Consider the following 13,005-nt stretch of genomic DNA (forward strand, 5'->3'; position numbering starts at 1 on the left):
CAGATGTCATTAAAAAAATCACATTAAAAAAAAAGAATAGGTTTTATGGCATATCATTAGTCTCAGAATAAGATCAAGATTCAAAAAACTATTTTACATATATTTGTTTGTTTGTATGTGTGTGTGTTGGCAGTGTATCACCTGCTTTTATGTCAACGTGACACAAGCTACAGTCACTGGAGAAGGAGCTTCAATTAAGAAAATGGCTTCATAAGATCATTAATTAGTGATCAGTGTGGGAGGGCCCAGCCCATTGCCAGTGCTGCCATCCCCAGGTTGGTCCTATGTTCTATAAGAAAGCAGACTGAGCAAGAGCAAGCCACAGGGGGCAAGCCAGCAAGCAGCACCCCTCCATGGCCTCTGCATTAGCTCCTGCCTCCAGGTTCCTGCCGGGCTTAAGTTCCTGCCCTAAAGCCGAATAAACACTTTCCTCCCCCAAATTGCTTTTTGGTCATGGTGTTTCTTGCGTTGTAGCAACAGAAACCCTAACACAGGGGGTTGTACTTGTGTGTGCCGCTGGGTACATGGGGAGACCAAAGAAAACTTACGGGAGGCTGTTCTCTCCTTCCACCATGTAGATTCTGGGGGCTAACCTCAGGTCATCAAGTTTGGTGACAAGTGCCTTTTTTACCCACTGAGCCGTCTCACTGGTCCCCGAATTCAAATTTTGATGTTCAGTTTCTACTATCCATGCCTCATTAAAACTGAAAAATCGTAAAGTTGAGCCCTTGTAAGTCAGGGACTGTCTGTCCTCAAAATAAACCAACAGGGGTAGAAATAAAGCCGGTGATCTTAAGAAAAAAACAATTAGGGAGCTGCAGGAGTGGCTCAGAGGTTAAGAGCACTGGTTGTTCTTCCAAAGGTCCTGAATTCAATCCCCAACAACCACGGGGTGGCGCATAACCATCTATAATGTGATCTGGTGCCCTCTTCTGGCATGCCGGCATACATGCAGGAAGAATACTGTATACATAATAAAGAAAGAGAGAGAGAGAGAGAGAGAGAGAAAGAAAGAAAGAAAGAAAGAAAGAAAGAAAGAAAGAAAGAAAGAAAGGAAAGAAAAAACAATTAAAACGTGAACAGGTTAGCAGCTTGTGAGGGCTGATAAATCTGATAGTCGTTTGGTTGGATTAAGAAACAGGACTTTAGTGAGGCAAGCATTTGGGTGTGTCTGCGAGGGTACATCTAGAAATAATTAACAGGGGGGAAACCTGAATGGGGACAGCACTGTCCCATTGGCTAAGGTCCTGGACTGAATAGAGGGGTAAAAAGAGAGAAAGCCAGCTAAAAGTTCACACTCTCCCTTATTTGATTCCTGATGCTCCCAGATAAAAGCAAGCAAGCATCCTAAGGCCAGGATGGACAGTATCTTTTTAACTTCCAGCACCACCCCCCATCCTTTATGTTACTTTGTATCAAGTATTTGGTCACAACAATACAAAAAGTAACTAGTACACAATTCCTTTAAACTGGCGTTTTAGGGGCTTAGAGAAATTGGCCAGTGGTTTAGAGTATTCACTGCTCTTGCAGAGGACCGGGGTTTGGTTCCCAGCATCCACATGCTAACTCCCAACAGCCTGAGCCTGTAACCCTGGTTCCAAAGGATCAGTCACCCTCTTCTGACTACTAAGGCACCAGGCACGCATGCAGTGCATAGACATATATGCAAGCAAAACTCATACGCACAGAAGAAAAGTAAATTAATCTTGTCCTGGGGATTGAACCAGGGCCTTGTTTTATGCCGTAATGGAGAATCTTGGGAGAGTGAAAAGGATGGTTGGGGAAGCATGAAAGTACAGAGCTCTCCGTGTTTAGTAGAAAGTGGGCAGTTACCATGTACATACCCACTTGTAGGTGACTCCAAACAATGCGACATTAAAGACGTATTGATTTTTGTCGTACGCACGTGGGTATTTTGCCTGCATGGATGTCCATGATCCATGTGCACGCCTGGTGTGCCCAGATGGCAGAAGAAGGCGTCGCGTCCCCTGGAGGGGAAGTTACAGGTGGCTGTTAGCTGCCATGTGGGTGCTGGGAACTGAACTCGGGATGGGCTTTTCCCCTGGAGAGGCTGCTGGTGCTCTTAACTGCTAAGCCATCCCTGGAGGCCCCAGAATGCAGTAGTAAATTGGTTGGTTTTAAAATACATTCCATATTGTTCTCTAAGGAGATGGCTTTTTTTTTTCTCTCTCTCTCTCTCTCTACAATAACAATGACACCGTAACCTAAAAGTCATTCTGGGCAGAGAATGGGACCATGAATTGTATGCCAAGATTGTACTTCAGAAGAAACAAATGCGGAATTTTTGATCGCTTTTCTAGTTTCCAGCTCTCCAATGAGGCACTTCTGGTGGTTGCCATGGTGAGTCCTCTGGGCAGTAGTTTTAATTCTCCTCATTAGCAAGTAGCATATGGTGAGGTTACACTGTGCATTGTGTGTGTGTATGTGTGTGTATATGTGTGTGTGCGTGTGTGTGTGCGCGCTAGAATAACGACGGAAATTTGCAATGTGAGTGAGAGACAGGCAACTCGACTCCTGCTGCTTGGAGGCATTTCTTCCATCACATGGCCTCAAGCATGACACACACATCTTGAACGGGTAAGGTCATACTAATCTTTTTAGTATATTCCTCAATTTGGGGGCCAGGCCAATTTAACAGTTGAGGCCACTTAGGATATCTAAATACGTCAGAAGGCGGTGCCTTAACTAGTGCAGACATATAAAGCTCCGCAGAGGTCACAGAGCATCACTGCTCAATATATTCTGAAGAGGAGGACAGTTGTTCCATCTGTCAGGATTAACATGATGCTGTACTCTACTCGGGGCAATCTACAGCCATTAACAGTCTTAAGGCAGCAGAGGCCGGGACAGCCGAATGTTTGTGGGAGAAAGTAACGGCAGGAGTCTGCCTGGATCGTCAGTGACACTCAACCACAGGAATGCAGAACTATTTCGAATAATTACAAAACCAGGTCTGGTGGCACACTCTTGTCAGCCTAGCATTCAGGACACGAAGAGTGGAGAACCACACGTCAGAGGCTGGCGTGGGCCATACGGTGAGACCCTTTCACAAAAAACAAAACAGAACAAAACTACCTGTTTTGAAGAGTAAGTAAGCAGTCTCACAGAGAGTGCTGAAAAAGACCACTGATCCTTTTTAAAGGATTTATTTTTATTTATTTGTGTGTGTGTGTGTGTGTGTGCGCGTGTGTGTGTGCGCGCGTGCGCGCGTTTGCTTATAGGTTCAGGCGTGGATAGCCCACATTGATACATGGATGCTGGGCTCCAAACTCCAGTCCTTAGGACATAACAGCAGGCTCTCTTAACTCTTAACTACAACCCGTCTTTTGAGCCTCCAACAGCTCTTTATAAAAGATGTCCATTGGAAGAACTGTAGCAATCCAGAAACATAAAATACTAAGATTATTCTGGGAAAAGGAGTCCGAGATGATGGTACAGGAATGTAGAGTGTATCTGTGGAAAGTCCAGTCATGGACGTCACCACAGTAAACCATACCACGGTCATTAAGTTCTTTCCTTGATGACAGGACCTCTCCACCCGATTGTAAATAGAAATGAATCCAAATGGCCTGCAGAGATGTTCTATTGCAATGCATTTTGCTAACATATTATATTCTATTATACAGATTTGTTCATCCCTGAAAATATAAAATTAAAAGATACTAAATATCATTTGGGGAGCCAGATAATGAACTGATTGTCTCTTGCTGCACAATAAACTACCACAAAGCTATTGGCATAAAACAGTACAGTTTGTTTAACCTCCCAGTTTCTTTGGGTCTGTTAGACACAGTGGGGTCTTCTGTTTTGAGTCTCACAAGCCCCTAACAGGTGCCAGGCAGGCTGTGCTCGCTGCTGGAAGCTCAAATGGGGAAGGATCCTCTTCGAAGCTTATTCAGATTACTAGTAAAACTCTAACTTCTGGGAGCTGTAGGCTTTAGGGTCCTGGCTTCTGGCTGTCTGAGAGATGGCTGCATCACCTAGCTCTAGCAGTAGGTGCTTTGGTTTTGGCTTTCTCAGCAGGGCTGCCCACATCACTGAGGCAGCCAAGAGGACATGGTAGCATTCGGCCAACAAGATGGAATCATAGATAATGCAATACCTTCTTCTCCTCCTCCTCCTCCTTCTCCTCCTCCTCTTCGTCCTCCTCCTTCTTCCTCTTCTTCCTCTTCTTTTGCTTCTAAAATATTATATACATTTGTTAATTTAACTGATGCTACCAAGACTGTTCCCAAAGAAAAGAATAAACTTAATTACTACAATCTGAACAATACAGATGTCACTATCCAAGCAACACGCTCCAACCTCCTGAACAACCAGATTCACTAAGTCTGTTGCCTGGTGAAGGAAATGGCACCATTTCTTACCATAAGACATATTTCCGATGAGGCACTTCACAATTTAAGCAATGTGGTTTGAGCACAGAGCCCAGAGGCATTCCCAGGTGCTTCCTGTGTTAACTGGGGCCAGCCCTCGATTCTCCTAAACTGGAAGAATTGCTTACAAACTATGACAATAGCCATCACCTGGTTCCCTCTGACTGCAGTGCTGTGACTGATTGCCAAATTCCTCTGTTTGTTTGTTTGTTTGTTTGGTTGGTTGGTTGGTTGGTTTTGATCAGAGTCAAGATGTCAATGAGTGCACACCAGTTCCAGAGACAGGGATCTGTATAAAGTATAGTCTACTTCATGTATCCATCAAATATGAATTGGGCAAACACTGCATTCAAACCCTGAGCATTGGGCATTCCAGGATTCACTGATGAACAAAACAGAATGTTCTTCCGTGAGTGAGAGATATTATGAGTACACAGTGACATGTGTGTGCCAACAGAAGGCGTCTATGAGCTGCACACAGCTGGAACTTGGCACATCAGGATCTGGGAATTAAGAGGGTCAAAGAAAGTTCTACAACATGATGCTAGGGAGCATAACAGCCCCGCAGACCTCAGCACAACTGACACCATGATGGAGGTACCGTACAGACCTTGGAACCCGGCACATGGACAGCAACACCCACTAAAGCAACACCCACCAAAACAAGAACAAAAACCTGATCCATCAAAGTCCATAGTTCTGGGAAAGTCCCTGAATGTACTAGCTTTGCTTTTTGGCTTCTGTAGTTCTGCTTCTGGCTAACTGTTCTTGCTAGCAGAGATGTCCTGACCCAGGATTTTTGGGCTTAAAAGCTCACCTTGAGAAAGGCTTAGGACTGCACGCAGGTCCTGAACACTTAGCACAGCTGACAGCTTGCTAATAAAGATCTTCTATTGCCTTGAATCCACATGTGCGTGCTCTTCTTTGGTGGATACTTCACAGCAGAAAAACGGGCCTCCTACAAAGGTCTTAAGCATTGACAAACAGCTTCAAATTAAGAACACCCTTTCTCCTACTTGTTTATCGTGGCACTTTAATAATATGTTTGTGGAAGAAATATCTCATAATAGGTTCAACCTGATTTCCAAACATGGATCTGTGGTTTTGCCTTTTTTCCTTCCCGTTCTCAATTTTTTTTCTTCCTCTCCCAATATTTCTCTCCATAATGACCTCAAGGAAGAGAACAGGTATGTTGGGAAATGATAAGATGCAGTTTCATGACCTGTTGATTCTATTCCCACAGCAAATGCCTGAGCAGCTTCTGGCAGCCATGGCTTGACCACACCCTCCCAGTAAATAGAGGAGTTAGGCCATAAGAATGCTTTCCAAAGTAAAATACTTCCAGTCTTCTACCCTCCCCAACACTCTCTTGTTGAGTGAATGAGTTGAATCTCACTTTGATTCATGAGCAAACACTTAAAAAGCACCTACTTTGTGCCAAGGCTGTATTTCAGCCAGAGCTGAACCTAGTATGTACTCTTCAGTAATTAGTGTTAGAACACTACTCAGGCCTGGCCTCTGCCACGAGGACCCTCTGCCTTTCATCATGGGAAACATGGGGGAAAAAAAGGCCCTTCATTCTTAAAACTAGAGCTTCTAGAACCAGGCTCTAACAAACAACAAACATCTGCTTTTTACACCTAAACAGTGTTTCTCTATTATAGTAGCCCGAGGCAGGAAGACAGGAAGAAAGGGCAAAGCAGTGATGTCTTTGTACACTAAGGAACAAACTTCCCAAACTTTCATTCCTGCCTAACCACTGTGACTCAGTGGCTCAGTGTGACTGCCAAAAGCAACACTCTTCATTATCTTGAAATCAAAGCAAGCTGCGGTGACATCACCGCAACCTTTTCATCACATGACCAGAAATCCCAGATCCCTAACAGTTGTGCAAAAGGACTTGACATTCAGACTGCGAAAAGACCAAGTGTTGAAACTAGAAGGTCTGCCGTCCAGATAACGCTAGCGATTTGACTAAAAATACAGCCGCCAAACAGAAAGGAGAGCTATGTCGTGGCCGGTGCTGTTGCTCTGAGTGTGCTGCTAATTTTAAACCCTAGGCAGTTTGAAAGGGCAGGGCATGAAATTCAAGCCTCGCTGATTCCCAGACAAATATGGAACCAGTCAGTCTGGGAGAGAGTTTGTCTTCCTCTCTGCAGATTCACTCAGCTTCCAAAAATTCCTTTTTTCTTTCAAGATCAAGGGCAGTGTTTTGTCATGACTTCCAAGGCTTTCTACAGAAACAACTAAGGGAGCAAGTTGTGGGCTTTCTGCTTTCTCGTCCATTTGGTTTGCTCATTTGTAGAGTAAATATTACTGAGGTACTATCTTTCTCCAAATTTCCCTCCTAAAGTGTATTAAGGCTTTTGCTCTGTTGCTTGATTTCAATTTTCTTGTAACTGTGATGACAGAATTTTCTTCTAAGACAGACATGCTGGGGCTAGAGAGATGGTTCATTGGTTAAGAGAGTGTCTCTTCCAGAATAGAGATTTTATTCCCAGCTGCTACGTGACTACTCACAATTGTCTGTTACTCCAGTTCCAGAGGACCCAATGCCCTCTTCTGACCTCCACAGACATCAGACATGCAGGTGGCACACAGACACATATGCAGGCAAAATACCCATACATACATGCACAGTACATAAATACATAAACCATTTCAAAAGACAGACATGTTGACTCTTTTCTCTCTCTTCTATAGCATGTTTGACTATGGATAACATGAGATTGCCTTCAACTGCTTATTCATGCCATGATTTATGACACTATCAGGATGGTGGTTGGGTGCTGTTGGTTGCTGTTTGTAAAGTAGTTGTGCACAAAGAAATGAGATATCCTGAAAGCAAAAGTCAAACTTGCCCCAAAGAACTCAATGCTCCTAATCAGAAGAAAATAGTCTAACGATAACATCACCCCCTTTCCTCTCTATTCTTTCTTCTCTCCTATATAATGTTAATAAGGGTGAAGAAAGGTGGGAGAGAAAAAAAGAAACACACAAAGCAGTAAAAAAAAAAAATTAAAAAAAAATTAAAAAAATAAAAAATTCAGCTACACAGAAGGACCTCTGTGAGTTCAAGACCAGCCAGATCTATACAGGAAGTTTCAAGACAGCCAAGGCTACATAGTGAGATAACGTCTCTAATGATGATGATGATAAATAAAAGAAGTTTCCTATAAGCTATAAATGATGAATATAGCACATAGTTAACAAACTCTGATACTATGAAATTGTGGAAGTGCTATTGTTTTGGTTAGTTTGTCAATTTGACATAAGCTAAAGTAATCTGAGAAAATTCCTCCATCAGGTTGACTTGTAAGCAAATCTGTGGGGCACTTTCTTGAATAAAAGTTGACGTAGGAGGACCCAAGCCCACTGTGGGCAGTGTTATCTCTAGGCAGATGGTCCTGAGTTAAACAAGAAAGCAAAACAAAATAATTTTTAAAAAGAAAGGAATATAATCCCCTGTCTTTACAAAGGCATTGCTTTTAGGTCTCTGCTAAGAGTAGTAGCAATGATCAATATTTTGACTTGTTGAGCTATTTTTGCCTCAACCCCTCAAGTGCCAAGAATGCAGGCATCAGATACCATGCCCAGCTAAGAACAAACAACATCTAACTGCCCATTCCAAAAATTTCCCTGTGATCATTTGTATTCATGGTTCTTGTGAATGCCCAGCCTGTTTCTCCCAGAGTCAGGCAAGATGCAGTGCAGCCATTGCGGGGTGTGAGTGTGGCACGATCGGACCAGCTGTAGGAGGGAGCTGTGCACAGCAGACATGTGCACCTGTTGGGAGAGAAGCAAGGAAAGCAGAGATGTGCTTATTTGGGAAGCCAGAAGGCAGGGAGCAGAAGAAACATTACAGTAAGTAAACAGAAAGGACTACAAAGGAGAAACGTCAAGTCTAAGTTGAAAATAAAGCAGGTACATGCTCAGGGTAGGTAAGACTTCATTGGCTCACTGGTTTCTGTGATCACAGGATGGATTTCCACTCCATGCTGGTGTGCTCAGTGGATACCTGCAGGCAGAGAACTGAACTGTGGACTGGGGCTACCTGCAAAGTCCCATTTGTCTGGAAGATTCTGCATATTGATTGCCTGACTACAGCTTTGTGATTTTGGAGGAACAGAATGCTGCAGCTTAAGAGCCAACATGTCTCAGGTTATATTTAGTCACCTCAAGAGCAATTCGTTTCCAACCTCTGTGTGGCGGCTTGAATGAGAATGAACCCTATACGCATATATTTAATACTTGGTCCTCTGTTGATGGAACTGTTTGGGAAGGATTAGGAGGTATGGCTTTGTTGAAGGAGGCATGTCACTGGAGGAAGGCTTTGACATTTCAAAAGCCCACACTATTCCCACTTTTCTCTTTTTTCTCTCTCTCTCTGTCTTTCCTTGTCTCTCTCTATCTGTCTCTCTCCCTCGAGTTAAGCTTAAACAAGCAAACAACCAAGTGTGAGCTTTCATTACTCACTGCTCTAAACCATGACTGTGATGTGACTATTTGAAGTTCCTACCTTGACTTCCCCACAGTGATGGATGGGCCTGGGATTCTAAGTCGAAATAAATGGTTTTCTCACTTAGATTTCTTTTTGTCACCACAACAGAAATGAAACCAAAACATCCTGTAACTGATCTAATAACTGTGACTAAAACATATTGAAGCCACTTCTTTGCCCCAGTCTAAAAGCCATAAATGTCACCAAAGAGCCTCTGAAACTATGTCAGGGTTTCCCTACTTTGCATTGTCTGGGAGCCCCCATACAGCCTCTTTCCTGCAGCCAGAAGCTCAGTTCCGTGTTTCTGGCAGCTGATGCAACCTGCCAGCCCACCCAAGAGTGCCTGCCCTGGAGCTCAACTTTTGACCATAAATGGGCACAATCCCAACTCCTGGCTGACACATCATCACCCCTTGCCTAGATCTATAAAAGCCCCTCGCCCTACCTTGCCTGGTGCGACTTCTCTGGCCTGAGCCCGAGTAGGAATTCCTCCCAATAAACCTGCTTTCAGACCTTTCGGTTCAGTTTGATTTGGCTTATTACATTGGCAGAGAAGCTTATTCTCTGGCTGAAAACCTATTCATGCCCACACAGGCATACTTAGTAAATGATTTGTGATTTTCTTTTGTCCTATCAAAGTTCATGTAACCACTTTTATGATGGAATATGCCATTTAGGACAACCTGAAGCCATGTTCCAGGGCCGCGGTCACTTATGTTTAGGGAAGACTAAATTGTCTCTTATTAATAACCCCTTGGAGCAAGAATCAGTAAACTCTGAGGTGAGGAGTGATTATTTTTCAAATGGAGGGTGTTCTGAATTCATTTTGTTGCTGTGAGAAATAATGGCCAAAGCAATTAAGGGGAGGAGAGAAGTTCTTGGCTTATACTTCCAGTTCACACTCTATTGCTGAGGGACATCAGACAGGAACTCAGGTACGCTCTTGAAGCAGAAACCATGGAGCAGAACCATGCCATTTGCTGGGTTCACTGGCAGGCTCAAATTTAACTGTCTTACATAGACATGGATCTATATGAGCCTAGGGACAGTGCTGCCCACAGAGGCCTCAGTTAATCAAAACAATCTCCCACAGATCATCCTTATCTCCGAGATTCTTCAATGGAGGTTTTTCCTCCCAGGAAACACTGCATCATATAAATTTGCCCACTAAAGCTACCTAGAGCAGATGGCTCAATCTTGGATTATTCAAATGTCTTATGCATCACTTATCCATTAAAAAAAATCTTTTTCCATAACAGGCATTCAGGATGTTTTTGAGTGAAGCACAGTACAGGCACAGAGATAAGGGTTTCTGTTCTGAGGCATACTGCATAAGCAGAACTGCACAGAAAGAAACAGTGACCAGTCAGGAGGCAAAGGAATGGACCAGGAGAGGTGGACACGAGCCTTGGTTGTGGTTTCTGAGTGGAGGAATGGGCAGGGAGACAGGAAAGATTGGCTAGCTTGAGGGACCAGCTGTGGTCACCTGGCACCTGGCCCTGGTTGGCTAGAGAAGGGATATGGTGCTAATGAAATCCATTGAACTCATGTTGAACTCATCGGTTTTCTTATGAAAGGCAAGTCACTTGAAATCGGTAGGAATTCCATAGCTGGAGAAGGGCGGCCCTCCAGAGCAGCAAAGTCCCAGATGTCAAAGCCTCTGATGAAGAAACCAGAAACCATGGTTTCCACATCCATTATTGATTTTACCCTGCTTTCCTCTGGAGGACATCAAATAACATATTCATATTTGTTCTTGTTTTGGGCTTAGGTTTTCAAAACAGGGTTTCTCTGTACAGCCTTGGCTGTCCTGTAGACTCACTCTGTAGACCAGGCTGGCCTCATACTCAGCCATCTGCCTGTTTCTGTCTCCTGAGTTCTTGGATTAAAGATTTGCACAGCCACAACTGGCTCTAAATAGCATATTTTTCGTAGAGACAAAATAACCCTATATTCCCTAGTCTCACTATTAAATAAAAATACTAAAATCTGCACTTTCACCAGATACAAAGACAGCTTTGTACTCAGGTTCTAAGCTCTCTGCCTCGTGGCTCCACAGTAAATAAATGGTACAGACACTTCCAATAAAATATTAAATGCAGCAAATGACAGCACAGTGAGTCAGTGGTAAGACTGAGAATTGACTTTCCGCTTCCTGCTTTTGGTATACTGCTATCCGATAAGATAACAAGACAAAAAGTCTACACAGCAGGGGCTGGAGAGATGGCTCAGTGGTTGAGATCAGTGGCTACTCTTCCAGTGACCTAGGTTCAAACTGAAGCACCTTGATAATAACTCATAAGTGTCTGTAACTCCTGTTCTAGCAAATCCAGCGTCCCCTTCCTGAACTCCACAAGCACCAGGCATGCATACAGTGTGCAGTTTTAAGTATATGTAGCTGCCACTATCAAGAAATTCTAAATAACATACTTCTGTTAACAATATTCTCACCTTTGCTGGGAAATCAGGAGGGTTTTGTTTTTGTTAAGTTTTGTTAAGAAAAGTTGACTCTGGAGAATTTGAGAAAATGTCCAGAAAGAATTTTCTCTACTCTTGCATTCTGGACTTGCAATGCCCTGTGGACTTATTCTCAAAGATGAATCATAGCAGGTTTGACTGAAATCTGGAGCCTGGTACCTCATAGGCATCGGTTGTCACGCATACCAGGGCCTGCCAGCGCGAGGGGGAGTATCCCAACCCCCTGAGCTTATGGTCTCTCTACTTGGGGAGGTAAAATTGGAAATTTACAAGATGCACAAAGACCCTTGGTGCCACAGCCTTACTAATGCCCAGATGCACTTATGTCTTTGCTTCCTAGAGGAGAAAACAGTAATTAGCTATGAGTCACAAACCGTGTGATTCACACCGGCGATTATTATTTTTTCTTCAGCTAAATAAACTGTGGACACCATTCATGATTTAATTGTGAACCATTGCCACTTAGCTACAAATGGAAACTTGGGTATGAATACGTCTGAAATGCTGCTTTAATGATTATTTGCGTCTCTCGTCTTATTCTTGCCTCATAGGAAATTATGGCCTCACTTGGATGGCTGCTCCACAGGCTGCAATCAGATGTCAACCCACCTTGGTGAGGATTGCTTCATTGATTGGCCACCAGGCAGGCTAATGTCATTTGTATTCCCGGCAGAAGGAGGAAAGTTTATTTTAAATCCCTTACATGGGAGCAGAACTTCTGATTTATGCTCCTTGGACTACAGAAAGATTCTTTCCTATTACTTAAATCTAAACTACAATAAACTATTTCATCTGTAAGCCACTTATGTATATCTAAATAGTGACATCAGTTATCAGATCTGCTTGCATAAGTAGAAAATCAAACAAAATGTGCATTAAATAGTATTAATGTGTATGGCTAATCCTTGTTTTAAAAATTGAGTGATTTTCCCTTAGCAGAAATAATTCTATATTGTACAGAGGATTCTTCCGTCTGTTTTGTCTTTGCTTTCAAAGAGGAAAGGCTCATTTAAGAATGAACATAGAATTTATCAAAGTCTATGAAAGCCTGACAGTATTTTATAAAGCACTTTCGTAGCTATTTCTTCATTTTGATCTGCAGAAACCTCATATGGGAAGTGAGGCAGGCATTACATCTCTATCTTTAAGAGTTAAGGAAAACCTGCCCAGTATTGCATTGCTTTGAGCCAAGCACTCAGGAGGCAGAGCAGGGAGATCTCTGTGAGTTCGAGGCCAGCCTGGTCTAGAGAGCAAGTTCCAGGCCATCCAGCAATTTACAGTGAGATACAAAGGTCCTGACAGAAACGGAAAAGATTACTGTGACAGATCTCCAGTCTCAGTGGCTACAGGGACAACTGTTTCACGGCACTGTCCTCTCAGACACTAGGCTGATCTTCCTTGGAGCACTGTCTATGCACCATGGAGTCCCACAGTGCCTAAAACCCACTTCTGTGCATACTAAGGGCCCATTATCAACAGAAAACATTGAACATTGTCGGTTCTTATTCGGGGTTGTCCAATGCTGTCTCTCAAATACTTCTCTGTGGTACTCACCACTGTGTTGGCCAACGGCCCTCTAGGAGAAAGGGACCTGGTTTATAGTCATTGCTAATTTCTGTGGTTATAAAT

General features: G+C 43.3%; 2 long non-coding RNA genes across 2 annotated transcripts; one reads left to right on the forward strand and one right to left on the reverse strand.

The window, feature by feature from the left end:
• Positions 1-3,187: 3,187 nt before the first annotated feature.
• On the reverse strand, positions 3,188-9,418 carry LOC132655943 (uncharacterized). Its single transcript, XR_009593918.1, has 4 exons — positions 9,344-9,418; positions 8,359-8,415; positions 5,215-5,365; positions 3,188-4,201 (listed from the first exon to the last, which is right to left on the reverse strand). It is a non-coding gene; the product is annotated as an uncharacterized LOC132655943 (long non-coding RNA).
• LOC132655944 (uncharacterized) lies at positions 8,086-8,981 on the forward strand. Its single transcript, XR_009593919.1, has 2 exons — positions 8,086-8,261; positions 8,377-8,981. It is a non-coding gene; the product is annotated as an uncharacterized LOC132655944 (long non-coding RNA).
• Positions 9,419-13,005: the final 3,587 nt, after the last annotated feature.

Source organism: Meriones unguiculatus, chromosome 8, assembly GCF_030254825.1.
Source record: "Meriones unguiculatus strain TT.TT164.6M chromosome 8, Bangor_MerUng_6.1, whole genome shotgun sequence".
Classification (NCBI taxonomy): Eukaryota; Metazoa; Chordata; class Mammalia; order Rodentia; family Muridae; genus Meriones; species Meriones unguiculatus.